A 12,859-nucleotide genomic window follows, 5' to 3' on the forward strand; every position below is an offset into this window, starting at 1 on the left:
ATGCAATTAACTAAGAATAAAAGTGATTGAATTAACTATATGAGACAAACATGGGATTCTAACTTCATTAAATACTTCGTTCAAAGTCATTGTTCTTAACCTTAGCATGCAATGGTGATGACAACTAATCAGATAACACGAAACTAGTAAACGCCAACTTTCGTTGTACAAATACCCTACTACCAGGAATCCACAAAGGAGATAGAAGCTGAATAGACACCAATTATGTTGAGACCCTATATGTCTATAAAATTTGACAATATAAAGGTTTAATGAACAAGTTATCTATCGTGATTACATAAGGCAAGTAATATGGTTAAAATTACCTATGAATCATACATAACAAATACATGAACCTATGCTAGCATGGAAAGTTCTAAATCTCTATATTCACTTTTCGCTTCAATAGAGATTAACATACTATAATATATGTTAGCTATACACATAAGATGAATAAGCACAACCAATACTAGGATATCAATCAATCACCACACACCAAGACATTGAAACAAATTAACTATAGAAATCCATAAGTAAATCCGTTAGAATCCCATGATAACGATTAGTTCATAACCGAACTCATCATCACCATGGGTTCCAACAAAAATATGATAATAAACAATATAAGAGTATTAGGGTTCAAAGACAAATCGAAAACAAGCATCCAAGTATCAACTATACTAAAGAAAACAAATGTCTTCTTCTCCGTAGCCGTCTCGTGCTCTCTAGGTCTTCTTATTGCTCTCCACTCGCTTCTTGTTGTTAAAAATGTCTTTTTATTGATATATATAGGCTTCAGGATGACCAGTACTCTTAAAATCTTCAATTTCGACTAAAATCAGGATTCTAGTGCGGAAACAGGGTGCAGGCACGCTACTGTCGGCCGCGGCCGCGCTGGAATGGTGATTTCTGAGGCGCGGCCGCGCTGGCCTTCTGGAAATTTTCTGACAATTCTTCTTTTTGCCGTATCTTGAGTTCTGCTAGTCATAACTAGGAAATTCAACTACCCACGTGAAGCTAACGAGATTCTCTACAACTTGAGAATGGAATAGCATTCCAATTCTTATCTCTTTTCAGCATATTTCTTTGAAAACTCCTTTCTTCATTTAACTGATGCCAAAAATATAATAACACAAAAATATATCAAAAATACCAACAACTTGAGTCCAAATCACCAAATTAAGCTTGTAATGAAGCGTTCCAAGGTAGATATAAAATCCACTTATTGGGTAGCCACCTTAAGTCAATCTTTGAGAAACAGCACGCTCCTTTAATCTGGTCAAACAAGTCATCGATCCTTGGTAGGGGATACTTATTCTTGATGGTCAACTTATTTAATTCCTGATAATCAATACACAATCTCATAATTATCTTACTATTAAAATCTTATCCAGGTTAGGTGTCTCTTTTTCAGTGTCTATGATATGGGCTAAGTAAGCCTCACATCCTTGTCTTAACAGTTTCTTTCCCTTCAGTATCGAGAGAAATTTCTTTTCCTGCCTCTTTCCTTGATAATTTACCTTAGCATTATCCTCTATTAATATCACAATATTCTTCTTCTTACACTCAATATTTTCCTTATGTTGGGACAACCAATCCATTCCTAAAATTACATCGAAATATCCTAGATCGAAGGGTATTTGGTCAGCCGAAAAAGAATGGTCGTGGATTTCTAGTTGAGACTTAGGACAAAATTGACTCACTGAGACTTTATCCTGATTAGCCAATTCTATAGTCAATGGTTCAGCCAAGTCTTCTAACATTAAATCCATTTGATTCACACAATTCTTTGATATAAAAGACTTAGATTCTCCTGAATCAAATAAAACTTTAACAGGTACGAAGTTGAGAGATAGTAACTACATCTGAGTCTTGAGCATTGGACCTATTGGTCATCTTGAAAGTTCTGGCTCTAGTTGTGATTGATGCTGGTCCTTGGGACACAGTACCTTGAGTAGCCGTTCCACAATTCCTCATAATGTGTCCAACCTTCCCACAGTTGTAACAAGTAACTCCTGGATTTTCTGACTTGCATTCCGACACATAATGACCCTTATGCCCATATTTGAAATATTATACATTCCATTTACACTGGCCACTATGTTTTCTGCCACACAACTTACAATCCACCGCTGACTTCACTGACGGAGTTGGAGTGGAAGCAACTGAAGTGGCAGTAGACCCAGTCTGGGGAAAAGGCTGTCTCCAGAATCTTTTATTTCTATTCCTTCCGAATGGCTTTGGAAACTTCTGACTGGATTCGTCTGGATCTGCCTTATCCGTAACACCCTCAAACTTTCTCATTTTATCGCCCCTTTCCTTGGCGGCCAACTTCTGGTCACTCTCTATTAGTAGAGCAGCCTGAACTACCGAGGTATATGTCTTGAGTTGCAAGGCTACAACTCCACTGTGGATTTCTGGCTTCAATCCCTACTGGAATCTCTTTGCTTTTTTGAGCTTCAGTACTCACATACGCATGTACCAATCGGGCCAATTCCGTAAACTTGGCCTTATATTCTGCCACACTCTTTTCACCCTGCTTCAATTCCAGAAACTCAACCTCCTACTGATTTTGCAAAAAAATCCTGAAATACTTTTCCAAAAATAATTTTGTAAACCTGGTCCAAGAAACAAGACCTTCTCCTTCTAAAACACGAGTGGACTGCCACCAATAATTCACTTCACCCTTCAAAAAGTAACTCGCATAGTTTGATTTAAGATTATCACTTACTTGAGTGAGGGTAAAGGCTTTTTCCATCTCCTTTAGACAAATTCTGGCAGCAAGCAGGGTCCACTTCGCCCTTAAACTCCGGGGGTTTCACCGACTGAAAAGTTTTAGAACTAACAGTTTGGTTCACCTTCTCTTTGCTGAGGTTGTTGCTGAAACTGCAGTTGTTGTTGTTGGAATTGTTGTTGCTGTTGTTGTATGAATTGCTGCTGTTGCAGAAATTGTGGCGGCTGCTGCTGAAATTGTTCCTGAGCCATTTGATGAGACTGTTGGCGCAGCAAATCTAGAAATTTATCCATGATTAGGGCCCCCAACAGACCCTCTACTAGAAGAATTGGATGGGATATTCTTCTTAGGCGGCATTCTCATGAAACATAATAAATGGTTTTAGTTTAAAATTTCCCACAGGTAGCAACATATTTTGTGGCGCCCTCCAAACCCGGGTCAGAAGTTTGGGATCCACACACACACCCCTTATTTATAACCTGCTTATAACAATAATAAAGATAATAAAAATAATATGCAGTGACCCTACTTACCAACTACCACGAATCGCAACAGGTTAAAGTATGCACACAAGCCAAACACACTTACTTATATTACAAACATTCGAATCCCAACTATTCCAACTCAGAACTGAGTATTAAACATTATTACAAACTTTATAAACTTAAATTATTCCAAAAGAAGCTACTAGCTCAACTCGATCAACCTGGACCCCTAGTTCTCACGCTGGACTGGGGATCCTCGGTACCAACCGGTTCCTTCTTAACTGGAAAAGAACATAAACAACATCGCACAAATGAGGTAACTAGCTCAGCAAGTCACAATGACAAAACTGAGAATAGTGATCATCAGGTGAATATGGTTATGATATCAAGTGAACAATGGATTATGATTTAGAATTGGATATTATATTTTCATTTTAAAAACCAAGGTAGGCTGCTGATCAGTCACGCACTAACCCCGAGCAAAGCACACAACACTGCTCTAACTACTGGATCCAAGGCATACATTGGCCTAACTTGACCATTATATGGTCTGACCACGAATCTGGTCCACAATTTTATAAAAACAATCCAATTCTAACATAATAATAGAATAAATAATGTAAAGCAATAAACAGAATCGTTAACAACAGTGGATGCTCAGTAATGAAATAGCTTCAATCTTCGTAAGGATCAATAGGGCATTTTCAAAGCTTGGCTGTTAGGTAATGAAAGAATTGGATAACAAAGGAATTAATGTTTCAGGGTTTCAAAAACTTGGTCTTTCAAAGCATAAGATACAATGGTTTGAATGTATAAGCAATCTGGTTCAGTGTTTGATATTTAGTTTGTATGTATTTGTGGAGTAGTATCGTAAATTTGTGGTTTGTATCTGGATGTACAACAATCAATGGTTTAGAAAGAATAAGGTTTACGGTTCAAGATCAATAACTGGAATCAGGGTTTGGGTTCAGTGCATCAAAGCAGTTGCAATATAAAACAGTACTATCAATCCACTATAATATATCTCGAGAAAGTTCAGAACACTTGCCTGGTACTAGCTTACTATACTGCACTCCCTTTCAATCACCACTGTCTTACTCACCGACTCCCTGTTTTCCTTTTCTACGCCTCGCCTCTTCAGCTCACATATCATAAGCATCTATCAATATTCAACTCATACGATTCTATTCGAAACATACTTCTATCTACCCCTCGTTTCACCCAAATTCTGATTAACGGATCGAAAAATTACGTAATAAACAAGTAAACATCGAATATATAGACCGACAGTTAACCAACAAGTCACATATAGCACATAACACGTCACATAATCAATGATATAACATTTATAAAGAAGTCTCGGGTCATAAACAAGCTTTCGGGTATTTAAAATGATTTTTGAAACATTTTTCGGAATTAAAATGGGTCGTTGGATCAATTCTGGTGTAATAAACAGGGTTCGGCTGACCAATTCTGGCTTCGAAATAATTTTATAATAATTAACTGAGCCTTGAAAATAATTTAAAATAATATTTTAAAGCTCGAAACTATTTTTCAAAATTTTTAAATTCATTTTTGAATAATTACATCTAATTAAATAATTAATTAAAATCATTTAATAATTAATTAAATCAATTAATCAATTAATTTTCAAATTAATTGACCAAATAATCATTTAAAAATTAACTGAAATTAATTAACTAATTAATTCAGATTTATTTTTGAATTAAAAATAATTTTTGGAATTAAAATAATAATTTTTGGGATTTTCAGAAATTAAAAATGAATTTTTATAATAAAAATAAATAGGAAATATGATTTTTGAATATTTTTAAAACAGGAATCCAAAATTTGCAAGTTCTGGAAACCTCAAGGACCTAACTGTTTCATTTTCAAAACCTCAGGGACTGAAATACAATTTTGCAAAGTTCACCGTCGAACTTCGCCGGAAAATACCCTGTCTCACCGGAAAAGGCGATCCAGGTACAGTCACACCACCACAAGCTCCAGAATTAAACTACATAACACCAGAGGTAAGCATATTCTACCAGAGGTAAATGCTCGTCCCAACTTCCTTTGAAATCAATAGCACAAACACGCAACATATCTTCAATCGTCTGGATCGTTCTTTCACTTTGGTCGTCCGTCTGTGGGTGGTAAGCTGTACTCATATTCAATCTCGTTCTTAAACATTCCTGAAAACTCTTCCAAAATCTTGAATTAAATCTTGGATCTCGATCCGATACAATGGACACAGGAACTCCATGACGAACTACAATTTTCTTAAGGTACATATGGACTAATTTGTCGAGCGAAAATCTCATTTATAGGCAGAAAATGAGCTGACTTGGTAAGTCTATCCACTATGACCCGGATGGCATCATGATTAGCCCTTGTCCTTGGTAATCCAACTATGAAATCCATGGCAATATGTTCCCACTTCCACTCTGAAATCTCCAATGGCTGTAGTAATCCACTTGGTCTTTGATGCTCTGCTTTAACTCTCTGACATGTATAACATCTGCTAACCCATTCCGCAATTTCCCTCTTCATGTCTGGCCACCAATAATTTTCCTTTAAATCTCTGTACATTTTGGTACTCCCTGGATGGATTGAATACCTTGAATTATGTGCTTCCTGTAAAATTTCATTCTTCAGCTCCGTCACCGGTGGAATCCAAATTCTTGAAGAAAACCTAAGAATACCTTGATCGTCTTTTTATGTGCACAATTCTTCACCTACCAAACGATTTATATCTTGATCCATTACATCTTCCTGACACTTCTTTATTTTCTATAACAACTCCGGCTAGAAAGTCATACTGTACAATTTTGCTTCATCAGGCTTGCAAACTCTAATCTCCAATTCCAGTTTCTGAAATTCCTTATATATCTCTTCAGGTACTGATAACACATTTAACTTTTCCATGCCGACTCAACGCGTCTGCTACAATATTTGCTTTACCGGGATGATAATTAATCACGTAGTCGTAATCCTTGATCAATTCTAACCATCTCCTTTGCCTCATATTAAGCTCCTTCTGTGTGAATATGTACTTCAAACTTTTGTGATCCGTGTAAATCTCACACTTTTCTCCATACAGGTAATGTCTCCAAATTTTCAAAGCGAAAACTATGGCTGCTAGCTCCAAATCATGAGTAGGATATTTCTGTTCGTGTGGTTTTAGTTGCCTTGACGCATACGCAATCACTTTATCGTGCTGCATTAGAACACATCCTAGTCCTTTATGAGAAGCATCGCTATAAATTACGAAATTCCCTTGATCGTCTGGAAGTGACAAAACAGGTGCCGTGATTAATCTTCGCTTCAATTCCTGAAAACTTTCTTTGCACTTGTCGTTCCATATAAACTTTTCATTCTTCCGTGTAAGCTTTGTCAATGGTGTGGCAATCCTTGAAATTTTTGAACGAATCGATGATATTATCCCGCTAATCCCAAGAAACTTCTTACCTCGGTGGGCGTTCTCGGTCTTTCCCTATTTGTAATTGCCTCAATCTTTGCTGGATCCACTTTGATCCCTTCATTACTGACTATATGTCCTAGGAACTGAACATTCCTGTAGCCAAAACTCACACTTCGAGAATTTAGCATATAACTTCTTTTTCCATAAACTCCAAAGCTATTCTCAAATGTTCCGCATGATCCTCTTCCGTCTTTGAATAAATCAAAATATCGTCTATAAATACAATAACAAACTTTTCCAAGTATTCCTTGAAAATTCTGTTCATCACGTCCATAAACGCTGCCGGGGCATTGGTTAATCCAAAAGACATCACTAAAAATTCGTAATGTCCATACCTTGTTCTGAAAGCTGTATTAGGTATATCTTCTGGCTTGATCTTCAGTTGATGATATCTCGATCTTAAGTCAATTTTGGAGAAGTACTTGGCTCCTTTCAATTGGTCAAACAAATCATCAATTCTGGGTAACGGGTACTTGTTCTTGATTGTAAGCTTGTTGAGCTCCCTATAGTCGATGCACAGTCTCATGCTTCCATCCTTCTTTTTAACAAATAGCACTGGTGCACCCCACGGGGATACACTAGGTCTGATTATTCCTTTCTCTAACAACTCTTGCAATTGCTTTGCTAGCTCTTTCATCTCAACGGGCGCCATTCTGTACGGGGCCTTGGATACTGGTTCTGTTCCCGGTGCTAAGTCGATTGCAAACTCAATTTCTCTGTCTGGAGGAAGTCCTGGTAACTCATCGGGAAACACGTCTGGAAATTCATTCACTACTGGAATATCTTCAAGTTTTGCGGGCTTCTGACTTCTGTCAATCACATATGCCACGAAATGCTCGCATCCTTGCCGTAGTAACTTCTTGGCTTGATTCATCGTTAAGAACTTCTTTACTTGCTTCTGGCTCTTGAACGTTACTATCCTCTCATCTGGCGTCTTCACCATTACCTTCTTATTTCGACAATCTATCTGGGCATCGTGCTTAGATAACCAATCCATTCCTAAGATAATGTCAAATTCTCCTAACTTAAATGTTATCAAATCTACACAAAACTTTCTATCAGAAATCTCAATCTCATAATTCCCACAAACTTGATTAACAGATACACGTTCTTGATTTGCTAATTCCACAGTCATTATTTCATTTAAATACTCAACTGAACAATTTAACTTACTAACAAAATCTTGTGAAACAAATGATCGAGTTACTCCCGAATCTATTAACACTTTGGCACATAAAGAATTCACATTAAGCGTACCTGCCACGACATTAGTATCCTGGATAGCATCCTTCACAAACATGTCAAAAACTCTAGCCCTTGGAGTCTCATTCACTGCCGGGGTAGATCCCATAATACTTAATGCATTACTGATTGGGGCTGGTGTCTTGCAATCTCTTGCTATATGTCCTGGCTTTCCATATTTAAAGCATGTTAATCCAATGGCTGGAACCTTCACTGTTGGATTCCGGATAGGCTGATCCTTACTTGCTGATTTCGGCACTCCCTTGAATAGTGCCCTTTCTAGTTGCACTTAAAGCACACCACATTCAACTTGTTACAAACTCCTCCATGTTTCTTTCCACATACCTGACAATCTGGAAAAGTTAACCTCAACTGATTCGGTTGATTCGCATTAACTGGACGGTTGCCCTGGCCTCCGTCGCCTGCATTTTGTCTCTTGAAATTAAAATTCCTCCCTGGCTGAAACTTGCCCTTCTTAAAATTTTGGAAACTTCCCTGGTTGTGACTGACCTTCATTCCCTTCAAATTTCCTTTTCTTGCTTTCTTTCTCCTTCTGTGACATCTAACTCTCTGTCTCTGTGATCATAGCCTTCTGTACAACTCCTGCATAGGTATCTAATTCAAAAATGGCTACCTTCCCTCTGATCCATGGCTTCAAACCTTGTTGGAATCTCTTAGCCTTCTTCCTGTCAATATCCACATACGACGACTCATACCTTGACAATTCCTCAAACTTACTCTCATAATCTGCCACCGACATATTTCCTTGCTTTAATTATAAAAACTTCAACTCCATCTGATCCTGGACAAACTGAGGAAAATACTTTTCTAAAAATAATTCCTTAAACCTCTCCCAAGTAATAACATATGTACCTTCCAACGTCTTCACCATCTCCCACCAATAGGTGGCCTCATTCTTCAAATAGTAACTTACAAACTCAACCTTCTGTTCTTCCTTTACTTTCACTAAGGCAAATGCCTTCTCTATCTCCTTTAACCAAACATTTGCTTCAATCGGCTCTAAGGAACCCTTAAATTCTGGTGGGTTTACTGCCTGAAAAGTTTTGAAAGTTACCTGGGGATTGGTCTGTCTTTGTTGTTGTTGTGCCAGGTGAACTGTTTGTTGGGCCAAGATTTGGAGAATCTGGGCTAATTGCTGGGTCTATGGGTCCTGGGTTTGCATTCTGGTTTGTATCATCTTGGTCGTTATTGTTGTTGTTGTTGGTATCTTCATTCTGGGTGTTGGTGCGGGTATTTCTTCTGGGAGGCATTTTCTGTAAAGAATCAAACAACTTATTTGGCTTTTAAATCAAATTCTTTGCCTAAAAGAAAAATTTTGTAAAACAGAAATATCTCTTCTTGAAAACAGTGGTAACAGTTGAACTAAGTAAATTGCATGCTTCTTTACAGAATATAAACAGTTATGGAGAACAGGGTACATGGTATCACAGGGGTATAACTGGTGCAATAAATAAGGTAAAGTAAAACAGGTGCAATAAAGTAAATGACGGTACTGGAAAGGAAAAGATACTGATATATATATATATAGATAGAAATTTTTGGGTAGTATAAGCGTAAAGACGCTTCAGAAGTAAAAATAAAAAGGGTACAACAACCTACTCACTAGTCAGCAAAGCTAGTCTATAAATACAACCCAAAAGTCTATAGGTACACACTACACACTACTATACATACTATACAGCCAGCACAACACTGCTCAGCATCTCTGTCTCTGGATCTCTGACTCAATGGCAAGTTCGGACCTCCAATCTCCTCAAGCTCCTCTAGATCCCACTTAGCCCACTCCACTAGAAAATCAGGGGTGATGTCCTCATGTGTAGCCTCAGCTATCCTCACAGTAGCTGCTCTACGAAACACCTGGAGCCTCTCTCTAAGTCGCCTCTCACCACTCCCAACCTCTCTGGTATGCATGATATGTAGTAACTCTTGAATCTGACCCTGTAGGAATCGATGCTCCATAAGGCAAGCCTCAAACTGATGATATGGGACAGGATAAGAAGAGAACTGGAAAGGTACTCCTGTAACTGAATGACCAGTAAAGCCTGAATCAGCAGATGGGGGTCCTCGAATAGGTGGTCTCATGCCTGGGGTGGAATAGCCTGCAATGGTACGGGCTGCAACACAGGTGGAGGTAGAATAGCCAACACTGGTGGAACAACGGGATGTGGATCTGATGATGGTACTCCAATTGAAGGCTCTGAGTGATCAGCTGATATGAGGATGAAAGAGTCGGCCATCGCTGCTATCTGAAATCATGTCACAACATAAGAATCTCGAACCACGACGTGAATTATACTAATACATGTTATACCATAGCACTCAACCTCTCGACATTCTATCTTTCTATTCCTTACTTCTAATCTTAACCCTCTACCCATTCCCTTCAACCTAGGCTTGTGTCAGTGACTTATAACCTATAGCCCTGATACTAAACCTGTGGCACCCTCCAAACCCGGGTCAGAAGTTTGGGGTCCACACACACACACCTTATTTATAACCTGCTTATAACAATAATAGAGATAATAAGAATAATATGTAGTGACCCTACTTACCAACTACCACGGACCGCAACAGGTTAAAGTATGCACACAGCCAAACACACTTACTTATATTACAAAAATTTGAATCCCAACTATTCCAACTCAGAACTGAGTATTAAATATTATTAAAACTTTTACAAACTTAAATTATTCCAAAAGAAGCCTACTAGCTCAACTCGATCAACCTGAACCCCTAGCTCTCGCGCTGGACTGGGGATCCTCGGTACCCACCGGTTCCTTCTTAACTGGAAAAGAACATAAACAACATCGCACAAATGAGCTAACTAGCTCAGCAAGTCACAATGACAAAACTGAGAATAGTGATCATCAGGTGAATATGGTTATGATATCAAGTGAATAATGGATTACGATTTAGAATTGGATATTAAATTTTCATTTTAAAAACCAAGGTTAGACTACTGATCAGTCACGCACTAACCCCGAGCAAAGCACACAGCACTGCTCTAACTACTGGATCCAAGGCACACATTGGCCTAACTTGACCATTATATGGTCTGACCACGAATCTCGTCCACAATTTTATAAAAACAATCCAATTCTAACATAATAATAGAATAAACAATGTAAAGCAATAAATAGAATCGTTAACAACAGTGGATGCTCAGTAATAAATAGCTTCAATCTTCGTAAGGATCAATAGGGCATTTTCAAAGCTTGGCTGTTAGGTAATGAAAGAATTGGATAACAAAGGAATCAATGTTTCAGGGTTTCAAAAACTTGGTCTTTCAAAGCATAAGATGTAATGGTTTGAATGTATAAGCAATCTGGTTCAGTGTTTGATATTTAGTTTGTATGTATTTGTGGAGTAGTATCGTAAATTTGTGGTTCGTATCTGGATGTACAACAATCAATGGTTTAGAAAGAATAAGGTTTACGGTTCAAGATCAATAACTATAATCAGGGTTTGGGTTCAGTGCATCAAAGCACTTGCATTATAAAACAGTACTATCAATCCACTATAATATAGCTCGAGAAATTTCAGAACACTTTCCTGGTACTAGCTTACTATACTGCACTCGCTTTCAATCACCACTGTCTTACTCCTCGACTACCTGTTTTCCTTTTCTACGCCTCGCCTCTTCTGCTCGCATATCATAAGCATCTATCAATATTCAACTCATACGATTCTATTCGAAACATACTTCTATCTACCCCTCGTTTCACCCAAATCCGATTAACGGATTGAAAAATTACGCAATAAACAAGTAAACATCGAATATATAGACCGACAGTTAACCAACAAGTCACATATAGCACATACCACGTCACATAATCAATGATATAACATTTATAAAGAAGTCTCGGGTCATAAACAAGCTTTCGGATATTTAAAATGATTTTTAAAATATTTTTCGGAATTAAAAGGTCTCGTTGGATCAATTCTGGTGTAATAAACAGGGTTCGGCTGGCCAATTCTGGCTTCGAAACAATTATATAATAATTAACGAGCCTTGAAAATAATTTAAAATAATATTTTAAAGCTCGAAACTATTTTTTGAAATTTTTAAATCATTTTTAAATAATTAAATCTAATTAAATAATTAATTAAAATCATTTAATAATTAATTAAATCAATTAATCAATTAATTTTCAAATTAATTGACCAATTAATCATTTAAAAATTAACTAAAATTAATTAACTAATTAATTTAGATTTATTTTTAAATTAAAAATAATTTTTGGAATTAAAATAATAATTTTTGGGATTTTCAGAAATTAAAAACGAATTGTTATAATAAAAATAAATAGGAAATATGATTTTTGAATATTTTTAAAACAGGAATCCAAAATTTTCAAGTTCTAGAAACCTCAAGCACCTAACTGTTTCATTTTCAAAATCTCAGGGACTGAAATACAATTTTGCAAAGTTCACCGTCGAACTTCGCCGGAAAATACCCTGTCTCGCCGGAAAAGGCGATCCAGGTACAATCACACCACCACAAGCTCCAGAATTAAACTATATAACACCAGAGGTAAGCATATTCTACCAGAGTTAAATGCTCGTCCCAACTTCCTTTGAAATCAATAGCACAAACACGCAACATATCATCAATCGTCTGGATCGTTCTTTCACTTTGGCCGTCCGTCTGTGGGTGGTAAGTTGTACTCATATTCAATCTCGTTCCTAAACATTCCTGAAAACTCTTCCAAAATCTTGAATTAAATCTTGGATCTCGATCCGATACAATGGACACAGGAACTCCATGATGAACTACAATTTTCTTAAGGTACATATGGACTAATTTGTCGAGCGAAAATCTCATTTATAGGCAGAAAATGAGCTGACTTGGTAAGTCTATCCACTATGACCCAGATGGCATCATGATTAGCC

This window comes from Apium graveolens, chromosome 3, assembly GCF_009905375.1.
Source record: "Apium graveolens cultivar Ventura chromosome 3, ASM990537v1, whole genome shotgun sequence".
NCBI lineage: Eukaryota > Viridiplantae > Streptophyta > Magnoliopsida > Apiales > Apiaceae > Apium > Apium graveolens.